The sequence below is a fragment of the Dama dama genome, chromosome 5, assembly GCF_033118175.1.
Source record: "Dama dama isolate Ldn47 chromosome 5, ASM3311817v1, whole genome shotgun sequence".
NCBI classification, from domain to species: Eukaryota; Metazoa; Chordata; class Mammalia; order Artiodactyla; family Cervidae; genus Dama; species Dama dama.
The window spans coordinates 12,910,299-12,923,696 of NC_083685.1; the positions used below are offsets into that span (position 1 = coordinate 12,910,299).

General features: G+C 43.2%; 1 non-coding gene across 1 annotated transcript; it reads right to left on the reverse strand.

Moving 5' to 3' along the window:
- Positions 1-12,936: 12,936 nt before the first annotated feature.
- Positions 12,937-13,186, reverse strand: LOC133058177 (small Cajal body-specific RNA 6). Its single transcript, XR_009693285.1, has one exon. It is a non-coding gene; the product is annotated as a small Cajal body-specific RNA 6 (non-coding RNA).
- Between the last annotated feature and the right edge of the window lie 212 nt (positions 13,187-13,398).

Consider the following 13,398-nt stretch of genomic DNA (forward strand, 5'->3'; position numbering starts at 1 on the left):
CACGCCTGCTCTGTGCCAGGCCCTGCACTGGCGCTGGGATCAAAGATGGGTAAGGAAGGCGAAAATCTCAAAGTCCTTGGCTTTAAGGTCTTCCCTGGGTCCAGCCAAGGCTGGGAGGGGTTAGATGCAGTCATGACATGACCTTAAACCCAGAGAGATGGTGTAAGGGTGGAAAGGATCAAAATAAAACTAACATGTTTTGCCATAGCAGAGGGAAGAGGGGATCCATTGGTGGATTCAGAGTTTATGGGAAGGTGAAAGGAGGAGTAAAGAGCTTGACTAGAGAGACTTCCCTGGTGGTTCAGTGGTTAAGACTCTGCACTTCCAATCCAGGGGGCATGGGTTCAATCTCTGGTCAGGGAACTAGGATCCTGCACATCTTCAGGTTGAAAAAAGAGAAAAGCTTGACACAAATGAGAAAGACACTCATAAATCAGATCAAGATTAAATCAGTTACTGGCACATCCTGGCCAAGAATATCTGGATCCCAGCTTGGGAAAGAGATGTTAGCCCACAGTGACCATTCTCACTTCCTCCTGAGACATCATGCAATGTCTGGAGACATTTTCTGTTGTCATAATAAAGGTGAGAGGGTGTTACTGCTGACAAATAGTGGGTGGAGGCCAGAGATGCTGCTAAACATCCTCCAATGCACTGGACGGTTGCCAACCCAAGGCAAGAATCACCTGACCCAAAACACCAATGGCACAGAGAGAGAAATTCTGGCTGGGGCAGGAAAGGTGCTCCTTACATCAGCCACTTGCAAGCTAAAGTGTCTGGAGAAAATCACTTCATCTCTCCCAGTCTCACTTTCCTTCTCTGTATAATGATAGAGAACAGTGGTACCTACTTCATAGGTTAGTGAGAAGGGTAAACTACTTGAAGAAGCGCTTGATAAATGTTAGTAGTTAAAAAAACAAACAAGCCTGGTAATTCCCTGGTGGTCTACGGGTTAGAACGGCGAGCTTTCACTCCTGAGGACTCGGGTTCAATGCCTGGTTGGGAAACTATGATCCGTCAAGCTGGGTGGTTCGAGCCAAAAAAGAAAAAAGAAAAAGTGGAGATGAGGAGGAGTTTGCAGAGATGTAGCAAGACTTCAAATGCTGCAAAGAAAAATCTGGACTTTTTTCTCTCGGTATGTTCCAGGCCTTGAAGGTGTATGAACATTTGCAAAATTTGATATTCAAGATAATTCACCAGTTAAAAAAAAATTCCTTTAAACACACAACAGTTAATCCTAAGCAGCTGGCATATGGGAGGACTGAAGGTGCTCCTGATGTTGGATAGGGGTAGGGAGTGGATTTAATTTTTTTTTTTTCTTTTTGGCCGAGCTGTGTGTCATGCAAGATCCTAGTTGCCAAGGATGGAACCCAGGGTCCCTGCAGTGGAAGGGTAGAATTTCCTCCACTGGACCACTGGGAAAGTCCCTAATTTTTTTTTCTTTTTTTAAACAAGCCATCTATTATTTTCGCAGTTAAAAAATATAATTTGGAAAGCGCCCAGTGATGGTAAAGATATTTAAATGGCAAAGCAAAACAATAAAACATATTGCAAAGAAAATATAAACCAAAAGTGAAACAGATTAATCTCAAGGTGATTCAGACACTGAATCCATGGCTCATTCACATACAAGTTTTGGCCATTGCAAAATTGACTGTGTTGCCATTTAAAAAAAAAAAATCTGAAGGTCCCTGATATTGGATATGTACGTGGTGGTGGAGAGGGGAAGTGTGCATCCACACATCCCCAGTAAACTACTTTTGGGTGGTTTTGGAGCTGCATTTGTCCAATGCAAACCAACTACTGATGCCTATGAACCACCAGTGACTGTAATTCTTCAGACCTCCTCAGGCTCCTCAGTCTTTGAGTAGGTGCCAAGGCCAAAGAGACCTGCTGATCCACAAACAGCTTGAGACCTGTTTGATTCAGAAACAGCAAAAGATTAATAAGTCTCTTCTGAAAGTCGTGCTTTCCAGCTGCAGATTTTAAATGTATCGGGTTCCGGGGGACAATTGGGGTCAGGCGCTGTCACTCAGAAGACTAGAAATCAGAAGCTGGAGCTCATCTGTCACACGGCGAGTTGTGCGCGTGCTTCCTGACTCCACCCCTGCAGTGGCCTCGGGTGTGTTACTTAACCTCTCTGAACCTCAGTATCTTCTTCTGTTCCAAAGGGCCGATAGCCAGTCAGCCCTGTCAGGATGTTGTACAAGTACAGAGCGACCATGGAAGCTAGAGAGTTCTGAAAAATGCCTGATGCCTGTGTCTTGCGGGCTTCCCAGGGGGCATTAGTGGTAAAGAAGCTGCCTGCCAGTGCAGGAGACATGGGAGACATGGGTTTGATCCTGGGTCGGGAAGATCCCCTGGAGGAGGACATGGCAACCTACTCTGGTATACTTGCCTGGAGAATCCCATGGACAGAGGAGCCTGGCGGGCTACAGTCCATAGGGTGGCAACGAGTCGGACACCACTGAAGCGACTTAGCATGCACGCACGCACCTGCTCTTGTACCAGGCGATCAGTGGTAACACCTTTCACCCACTTTGCCTCCTGGTCAGGCGTAGAGGCTTCTCAGAGGCTACTCCTTATCAGCTGAAGTGCTGGGAACACCCAAAATAAAGCTTGTGGAGACTTGTCTTCACTAGCATAGTTGAACCGGCTTTGGAGGTTTGAAATGACTCGATGATTCCTGGATTCTCTCTTGCTTTTTTTTTTTTTTCCCCCATAGTTTTTCTTTAAAATGTTTATATTTTTTAAATTTATTTTTTTTTATCTCTTTGTTTTCTTTCTTAAATCTTTTTATCTCTCCCTCCCTTCTTTCTTTCTCTTTGTTCTTTGGATTCTCTCTTGCTTTGTCTTTGAAAGGGTTGGTAAGGGGTGTGATTCGCTATCTTCAGTTTTCTCCTTGCCTATGTACACAGGCAGGAAAACATGAAACAACCCCAGTCGGGTGGTCCATGTCAGTACCCAGAAGATGTGACCTGGGAAGAAGCTGAGAGAAGCAAAGAAAGTGGACGTGGGAGACTTCCTCGGGGGTCTGGTGGCTAAGACTCCGTGCTCCCAGTTCAGGGCACCCTAGGTTCTATCCCTAGGCAGGGAACTAGATCCCATATGCCAGAACTAAAGATTGCATATGCCGAAACTAAGACCCAGGGCAGCCAAAAAAAAAAAAAAGAATGTGGACATGGAACATTTCCCCAGAGGATCCCAGTCCTGAGGGGCGGAGCCACTGAGAGGTTAAGGGTGTCCCGGAACCCCAACCAGGACACTATTTCTGAGTCAAGGCAAGGTGTTCATGTCCTACTGTGTTCGCACAGGGAACTCTGCTCAGCGTTACGTGGCAGCTTGGATGGGAGGCGAGTTTGGAGGAGAGCGGATGCCTGTGTGTGCACGACCAAGCCCCTTTGCTGTCCATGAAACGCTCACATTGTTAATCGGCTAAACTCCAATATAAAATAAACAGATCTTAAAGAAAGAAAGAAAGGTGTTCATGAACCACGCTGGGCTTTCTTGATTCAAATCAGGCCTCTTGGGAGAGCCATCTTGTGGCCTCCTTTAGAATCAGACTCTTTGGATGATTTGTTTGTCCTCCTTGCCACTGGCTTTTTCCTTCTCAGAGGAAGAGAAATGGAATCCAGAATGGAATTGGAGGTATATACTGTGTGGGTCGGCAGGGTTGGAAGTTGGCGCAGACCAATGCAGTGAGTTCTAGTTCTCTAACTAGCTGAGTAAGTCACTTACTGTCACAACAAAAATAAGGGATGGTAGTAAGGAGGAGTCCCTATGGATGGCACATTGGAAACTGAGGCAGCCTGCAGACTCAGAAAACAAGTATCTGGTTACCCGAGGGGAAGCAGTGGGGAGAGATAAACTGGGAGTCTGGGATTAGCAGATGCTAGCTAGTATATGGGTTTCCCAGGTGGTGCTAGTGGTAAAGAACCTCCCTAAAGCAGGAGACTCAGGTTCAACCCCTGGGTCGGGAAGATCCCTTGGAGGAGGGCATGGCAACGCATTCCAGTATTCTTGCTTGGAGAATCCCATGGACAGAGGAGCCTGGCCGGCTACAGTCCACGGGGTGGCAAAGAGTCGGACAGACTAAAGTGACTTTCGCATGCATGCTTGCCGCTAGTATATATAAGACAGATGAACAACGAGGTCCAACTGCTTCCCTGGTGGCTCAGCTATTAAGGATCTGCCTGCCATGCAGGAGACCTGGGTTCGATCCCTGAGTTGGGAAGATCCCCTGGAGGAGGGCTTGACCACCCACTCCAGTGTTCTTGCTTGGAAATCCCTATGGACAGAGGAGCCTGGCAGGTTACAGTCCATGGGGTCTCAAAGAGTCGGACATGACTCAGCGATTAAGTACAGCACTGTATAGCACAGAGAACTATATCTGATATTCTGTGATAATGGGAGAGAATGTAGAAAAGAATACATATGTATAACTGAGTCATTTTGCTGTTTACAGCAGAAATTAACACAGCCTTGTAAATCAACTATACTTCAATTTAAAATAAATAAATAAATACATGTATTTTATCTGAATCCTCACAAAAAGACTTCTGAGCTGGACAGTCTTATTCTCTTTGTTTAGAGTTGAGGAAAAATGGATTTGCTCCTGGAGATTCTGAGAAGCCACTGTAGGTTACTCAGCAAAGGAGGGAGTGGGGGGAGGACAGAAACAGGAGTGGGATCTCTAGGATGTAAATTGGGGTGCTGGATAGATGGAGTGAGAGGGAGCAGGGGTCCAAAGTCTGGGAGATTGCATCCTGCTGGTGCCAGTGCAGCCCCTCAGTGAAGAGAGTTTTAAAGGTGAAAAAAACAAACAAACTGAGATTTAAATTGAAAATTGAAATGTATTGCCTGAGGTCATAAAACCAGCAAGGTGAGCAGGAAAGTCTTGACCATGGGGGGTAATCATCCAACCCAGCAATACAACTAAATAGCTCATCTCTCTAATCGCAAGAAGCCTTTTGGAGTCAGAAACTCCATAAATAAATCCAAGTGTCCCTTTCTGATCTCCAGGCAAACAAATGGAATTAGCACATCAAAGACTTGGGTCCCTGTACTGTAAGTAAGTAATCCTGCCCCAAGGTGGGAGGTGGGGCAGATGGAAGATCCAGGAGTTCAGAAATGGTTAACTCACTTATTTCTTGGACTCCATTCCCAGCCGTGTGACTCAGGAAAACTTACCTAACCTCTCTGAGCCTACCTCATAAACTTGTTATGAGGATGAAATTAAAATGATGTTATCATTGTTGAGTGGTTTATATGTGCCAAACCCAGTTCCAAGATAATTTCTTACATTCACTCAATTCTCCCGATAACGTACCTCTTAAATGAGTTACTAATACATTATGTAATGATTAAAATGATGATAGGAAATCTATCTAGCAACATAGGAGACACATTATATTAAGTAGTAATAACAATCAAAATAACAAGTAAATTTTGGGAATTCCCTGGCAGTCCAGTGATTAGGAATCCGCATTTCCACTGCTCTGGGCCTGGATTCAACCCCTGGTTGAGGAACTAAGATCCCACAAGCCCCGAGGTGTGGCTAAAAAAAAAAAATTAATAAGCAACAAGTAAATTTCAAAATACTGTCTACTCCAAGTCAACGTTCAAATTCCTGAATGCGAGGACGAAAAGAGAAAGTGGAAACATAAGCCCTCAATTTTTGGTGGAATCGTGTGTGGTCCATTATGTCTTTGGTTGCTGTTACATAATGATTTTTCCAGAAATGAAAATTTTATTTATAATATTTATATAAAACTATACAAGAACAATTGAATAGGGTTTGAGAAGCAAACATATATTCATATCAACACACATATATCCCTAGTTTAATCCAGGTGCCTCCTGGTGTTGTCACTTTGGGCTTCCCTGGTGGCTCAGATTTGTAAAGAATCTGCCTGTGATGCAGAAGACCTGGGTCCAGTCCCTGGGTTGGGAAGATCCCCTGGAGAAGGGAATGGCAACCTTCTCCAGGATTCTTGCCTGGAGAACTCCATGGACTGAGGACCCTGATGGGTTACAGTCCATGGGGTTGCAAAGAGTCAGACACAACTGAGAGACTGACGCTTTCACTTTCACACAGTTAAAGTTATTTAATTACATATAATTCTATCTATAGTTATTTAATTACATCTCTATGCAAATATATAGAGATATATGTATATGCACATATATATACCTATTTGACTATTTGTGTATTTGTCTATCTGTCTCTCAAACCCTGTTCTTATCACTTTCTCCTCTGAGGAAAACTTTACCAGGAGGCAAATTCTATAGGCAAATACTGCTGCAAGGGCTTGATTCCACATTTTTGTGAATCATAGACCCTTTGAAGATCCCAGGAATGCCTGTTACTCTCAATGCAGGGAAACGCACACACCCAGAAGCCAGGAGGTAGGTGGCTTCCTCTTCATGGGAGCTCATAGCTGTTCCCACAGTCCACCCACTTGAGCCCCTGCAGTTCACAGGTTAGGAATCCATTTAGAAATCTATTCCTTTTTATTTTCCAGTAAATATTGATTGAGCATCTATTATGCACCAGATGGGCCCTGTCGTGAGACGTTAAAATGTCACCTAATGGCATTCACAGAGGATCATTAACCCCCCTTTTATCTACTTCTGACCTTTCCTTGGGAAAATAGCAGTAGAGATAGAGGGATAGCTCACATCTAAGGGATACTTTGCTGATTATAAAGGACTTTCTCACATATTCCTTGATGTAGGCTTGTGGCCACAGGGTAAGTAGATACTACTATTATCTCTGTGCCACGGAAAGGTACATTAAAAGTTGGAGAAGGTGGAATGGATGACAGATTTATCTGCATGCAGAGGAGACAAAATTCTGCACCCAGGGGCTTGTTTTAGACAGGCAGAGATCACAAGCGATCTTATCGGCTACTGGATAAGACCAGAGCTTGAAATCAGACTCCAGCAGGTGCTGTGCTACTTTGGGCAAGTTTCTTTAACTCTCTGAGCCTGTGTTTCCTTATGAAAACTGGTGACATCATGGATGTAGAAAACAAGTTTATGATTGCCAGGGGACAAGGGGGTTGGGGAAGGACAAGTTAGAAGACTGGGACTAACATACACATAATACTGTATATTATATAGATACTTCATAAGAAACTGCTGTACAGAACAGGGAACTCTATACGCTGTAATGGTCTGTATGGGAAAAGAATCTTAAAAACAAACAAACCCCACGAAATTCTCCTGACCATTTTTAATGGAATTTTCTGAATCTATAGACCATTTTAGGAAGAATTTACATCTTAACAGTATTGAATCTGCCAATTTATAATCATGGTATGTTTTCATTTTGGACTTTTAATGTGGAAGTCTTGCATATCTTTTGCTAAATTCCTTTTAAATGATATTCTAGTTTTTTATGTTTCTGTGTCAGATTTTAATTTCATTTTCCAATGATTTGCTGATAGCTAATAAACATTAAATTGGTTTTTGAAAAAAAAAAAAAAGAAAACCAGAGACAGTGGTAACATTGACTCATTAATAAAAACAGCAGAAACAATAGGGACAGTATTAATACCCAGTAGTACTATGATGTTTTATGATGATAAAATGTTAATGGCAAGAAATTTCCCTAATCCGGAACACAGAGAGAATGCTCAAGGCAGGAAAACAAAAAATAAATTAATAAATGAAAACTTTTTTTTTTTTTTTTAGGTAAGGTGGTAAATTTCACCCCTTTGATATTTCTCCCCCCATTGGTACGGAAAGTTTGGGTTGAATTCTGACAATTCTTCTTCCAGACCCCCTGAACTGAAACCCTTATTGTCAAAAGAATTGTCATAAGTAGTTTTTAATGAATGAAATTATTCTTTTTTCTTGATCCAGGTATCTTTTTGCACATCTAAAGCAGGGCCTGTCTAACCACTGGGCATAATGGACACCCTTTCTCAGATGACCCCAAGAGAGTAGAGCGGGGTGGATCTTGCCAAGTTAGAATGAATGCCTGGGCTTCCCTGAGAGCTCACTGGTAGAGAATCCACCTGCCAAAGCAAGACATGTGGGTTTGATCCCTGGCCCAGGAAGACCCCACATGCCGAGGGGCCACTACACCCGTGCTCCACAACTACTGAGCCTGAGCTCTAGGGTCGGGGAACCACAACTACGGAAGTCCGTGTGCCCCAGAGCCCATGCTCCGTAACAAGAGCAGCCACGAAATGAGAATCCCACACACCGCAGCTAGAGAGAAGCCCCACTCACTGCAACTAGGGAAAAGCCCACGCAGCAGCAAAGAACCAGCACAGCCATAAACAAATAAATAAAATTACTCTAAAAAGATAAAATGAACAAATTCTTAAATGTCAACAAAACATAATTTTATGTGAACTTGCCAAGGCATACAAAATTGTATTTATTACGTAATGTCGGTGCGTTCTAAGACATGGGGTGAGGGCCCCCAAAAGTCAGAATGCAGGAAGTTATGCCCCAAGTTATGACAATTGTTGAAACTAGATGAGCACAAAAGAGTGCATTATATTTGGATATTTGGACATATTTTAGATTTTTCAAAACACTTAAGTAAAAAGGCCCTCACCCTTTGAATTCCAGTTCATTGCCAAGTCATGATTCTCAGACAACTTCTGCTTAGTAAAGTTTGAAATGTTTCATTGAGTTCATTCCTCAGATCACTAGACCTTAAAAGGTGGCTTAAGCTCTCAGGAGACAGAAGATTGGATAAACAAATATTTGTTTTCTGGAACATATCCAAATATCCAAATATAATGGACTCTCTTGTGCTTCTCTTTCAGTTTCAAGAATTATCATAACTTGGGCAGGGACCTTGTCACCATTCTGACTTTTGGGGGGTCCTCACCTCGTATCTTAAAATGCACCCCTGTTTTGTAATAAAGACAATTTTGTGCAGTTCCATGAGTTCTGCTTTGGTAAACTGACATAAAATTATACTGTGTCCACATTTAAGCATTTATTCATTTTAATTTGGCAAGATCCCCGCTTCCTCTGTCACTACCCACTTGGTTGATTCACTTCATTGTGCAGCTAGAAACTAACAGGACATTTTAAAGCAATTGTATTTCAATAAAAGAAAAGAAGAAACACCAACAAAGCCCAAATATGTGTTTTCTGCTTTTAAAATTCTCGAAGGCACGAGGTAATAGATGAATATATTGAGAAACTTTGGGAGGGGTTTTTCTAAGACTCTAAGCCATCCCACCCTTGTTTCCAGAGAGGTGGTTGCATTTTGATGTCTACCCAGCATCTTTCCTCCCAGGCTGGGAGTTGCCCCACCTCCTGCCAATCCAGTGGCATCAGCTATCCTCACAATGACATGAGATCTTTATCCCCAATGCAGTCCTTCTCAGCAGGCCAGCTGGGATTGACGAGGAAAGGAGAAATGTCTCTTTGGATGTTTCCCCTCTGAGTTGGTGCAAGTGTGAATTTGTGAAGGTCAGTTTGGTGAAAGGGATCATAAACCTTGAGAATATGCTTATCTTCCCTCCTGACTTTCCAAATCTTGGAATTTCTCCTGGGGAAATCTCTGAGATGGGAATGCTAAAGTGAATGTTACAAAGGTTAAAGGGCAAAAAAAAAAAAGAAAAGAAAAAAAAAATCACAAGTGAAATACTATCACTTGGATAGAATGGTGATATGGCCCTAAAATACATTTTCCAGATTTCACAAGTATTAAAATGAGGAAGGGAGAAGGGCATTGTGGGTAGGGACTTGGAAAAATCTTCTTCCTATTCTAAAGAAATAAATTCAATCACAAAACAAAACACTGTTTTTTTGAGGGGAAGCCAAACTATGCGTCATGCGGGATCTTAGGTCCCCCACCAAGGATCAAACCCATGACTCCTACAGTGGAAGTGCAGAGTCATACCCACTGAACCACCAGGGAAGCCCCACAAAACAGTGATGTTTTCACTAAAGGCAAAATACACCAGGGTTGTGCTAAGCACCTTGGGGGTGCATTCTTCCAAAAAATCTTTTATCTTTAGATTTCTTTTTTTTGGAAAAAAACAGTGAGCCCTATGAACATTTAATAACAAAAGGACAGAGTGATTGGGAAAGAAGTGTCAGAAAAAGTTCTGATTTTGATGCAGGTTCCTACTCTGGTTGAATTGATGCTTTTGAACTGTGGTATTGGAGAAGACTCTTGAGAGTCCCTTGGACTGCAAGGAGATCAAACCAGTCAATCCTAAAGGAGATCAGTCCTGAATATTCATTGGAAGAACTGATGCTGAAGCTGAAACTCTAATAATTTGGCCACCAGATGCGAAGAACTGACTCTTTGGAAAAGACCCAGATGCTGGGAAAGATTGAAGGTGGGAGGAGAAGGGGACAACAGAGGATGAGATGATTGGATGGCATCACCGACTCAATGGACATGAGTTTGAGTAGGCTCCGGGAGTTGGTGATGAACAGGGAAGCTTGGCGTGCTGCAGTCCAGGGGGTCAAAAAGAGTCAGACATGACTGGGCAACTGAACGGAACGGAAATGAACTGAACTTAACCTTGGTTGTCTACAGTTTTTAGATTTTTGCCTCTAATGTCATCTCCTGGAGGGTCTTCTTGTCCCCCTCTGCCTTAGTGGCCCCTCTTGCACATCAGTCTGTTCAGTCTTCAGAGCACTTATCACAATCTGCATTTATCAGGTACATGTTAACTTGATTTTCAATCTCCCTGGCCCCTTTAGAATTTAAGCCGTGACCTTGACCGTTCATGGCTGCAAGGCCCAAGCAACTATATGTAACGCACAAAGTGTGAGGAGCAATGTATTAAATATGGTAGAAGGAACAAATCAGACAAGGACTGTATGAATGGCTGAGTGTATGAGTGAATGAATGAAGGAGTGAATGAGTGAATGAAGGAGTGAGTAAATGAACGAGTGAATGACTGTTAGGTGAGTCAATAAATGAGTAAGTGAATGAGTGAATGAATATCTGCAAAAATGGTTAGGTGGTTGAGTAAACGAGCAGGTCAGCAAATGAGTTAGTGAAGGAGTGAATAAATGAATGAATGAGTGAGTGAATGAATGAATGGCTTAGTGAGTAAAACAGTAAATGAATGAGTGAATTAGGAAGTGAATGAATGAGTGGACTAGTCAGCGAGTGAATGAGTGAGTGAGTGACTAGATGAGTGTATAAAAGTGGTTGAATCTCATTTGCCATGATTCGCTCTGTGATTGTGGCGATGTCATGTGACTTCTCCAAGCCCATTTTCTAATCTGATAAAGTCAGGTTCACGCCTGATGGAAAGGAGTGAAGTTTCTAGAGGAAAATTTCCAAAGGACTTGGCTCATACTCTGCTCTTAGTAAAAAAGAAGGTGTTGTCAGTTCCTCATTACAACAAAATGCTGCCCAAGAACTTTGCTAGAATCTGAGTTGGAAACATGGCACCATTTTCTAAGGGTGATGGTAATGATCGTAAATTGATAACAGAACTGCATGTTCCCAGAGTGACCTCTCCAGGACCACATTTGTGTTTTGTTTTGTTTTTGGCCACATCGTGGGGCAGGCAGGATCTTTTTCACTGACCAGGGATCGAACCTGTGCCCCTGGCAATGGAAGTGTGGGATCTTAACCACCGGACCACCAGGAAAGTCCCAAGATCACATTTTTAATATGTACGCAGGAAATGTGATCGCTCAGAATGGTAGGCTGTAACCCTTGAGGGCAAGTCCTGTGTTCTTCAATGCTGAGTGCCTGCAGCAAACCTCATTTGCCATTTAAATCTGAATTGATCAGTTGGCTAACAATTGAATTTCTTAGCTGAAGTCTGGAAATTGAGGATTCTAGGTGAGTGGATCTAGCTGGTGTACTCCTACATGCAGAAGACAAAACCTGACCAAGCTGATTCTGTGAATTCCTAATAATAATAATAACAGCGACAAAGGCTAGATGCCAGATGCTGGTCTAGCCACTTTAGATGTGTTAAAACTCCAAGTCTGTAGACAGGGTGTGTGAAAATGCTGGATTCAGAGAGGTTAAGTAACTGGCTTAAGGACACACAGCGAGAAAGCTAAAAAGCTGGGTTTTAAATGCAGATCCTTTGAAAGAATCTATATTCTCTAGGCCAGTGTTTTTCCAACTTTTTAGTGTTGTACCTCTTAAGGAAATTTTTTAGACATTTTTTTTCCTAATGGCCCCGACCCCCAGGAAACTTTAATATCACAAATACTGTGACATTAAAAAGAAACTTTAATATTACAGATACTGTAATATTAAACACCACACATCTGTATATGTACTGTATGTGTATCCTTGCTTTCTTACACAGAGTAAGATGTTTGGCCCTCCTCAGAGTCGGTCTTAACCCTCCTTGAGAATGTTTGGTCTAAATTGCCTTCCTCAGCCAGGAGCTCACTGCCCTCCTTCATGTTGTTAGCCTGGTTTGAGGGGACCTGGAGCGGGTGGGTATTGTGGTTGCCACACTCTCCTCCAAAATGCAGATCCAGGTCATCTAAAGTTCCCATCTTGAATGCACATTAAACCATTTTCATCCAGAAAAAGTATTTGGTCCCTAATACCAGCTATTTGGGCTTCCCAGGTGGCTCAGCGGTAAAGAATCTGCCTGCCAATGCAGGAGATGCAGGTAGACATGGGTTTAATCCCTGGGTTGGGAAGATCCCCCTGGAGAAGGAAATGGCAACCCATTCCCAGTATTCTTGCCTGGAGCATCCCATGGACAGAGGAGCCTGGAGGGCTACAGTCTATGCGGTTGCGCAGAGTCGGACATGACTGACTGTGCACACACACACACACACCCCAGCCATTTATTATTTCTGAGTCCAATCCTTGACCTCAGCATCTCATGTTTTGAAATTTCACGGATAGAATCAAGGAGCAGGGAGGTTTTCCAAAAACAAAGTGGACACTTTTTTTTAAAAAAAAAAAGAATGAACAGTGTGGATGTTTTTTTTTTTTTTCCCCCTGGAGGTCTCAGATTGAAAACTTGAGATCATGCACCATCACACCCATGGCTGCCGCTCATCAAGCTCCAGCGTGGCTGGTTTTGTTGGATACTGGTCAGCTGTGCACTGTCAACTCTTCAGAAGCACGCACTGACAGAATCCCATGCTATCAGCTGCTCCATTGGCCCACACACATGACTCAAATGTGATGGGAGGGAAAAATGGGCTGCTGGAGTGTGGATGTTTTTTGATTCTGAGTCAAAACATCATGCCCTTAAGTCCTCAGGAGTCCCAGGGGGGATCGTGCAAGCCCCCCACCCCTTGCCTTTCACTAATCCCTGGAGACTCAGGGGTCTGTCTGAAGTGGTCTTCAAGAGCCTCTGGGGTGGCGGGGTGCCTCACTGGGGACCCACTTGAGCCTCCCGGCCGGCCATGCACAATAAGGCTGCTTTCTTGCCCGATTTCCGCCCAGCCCGGCTCTCCCTG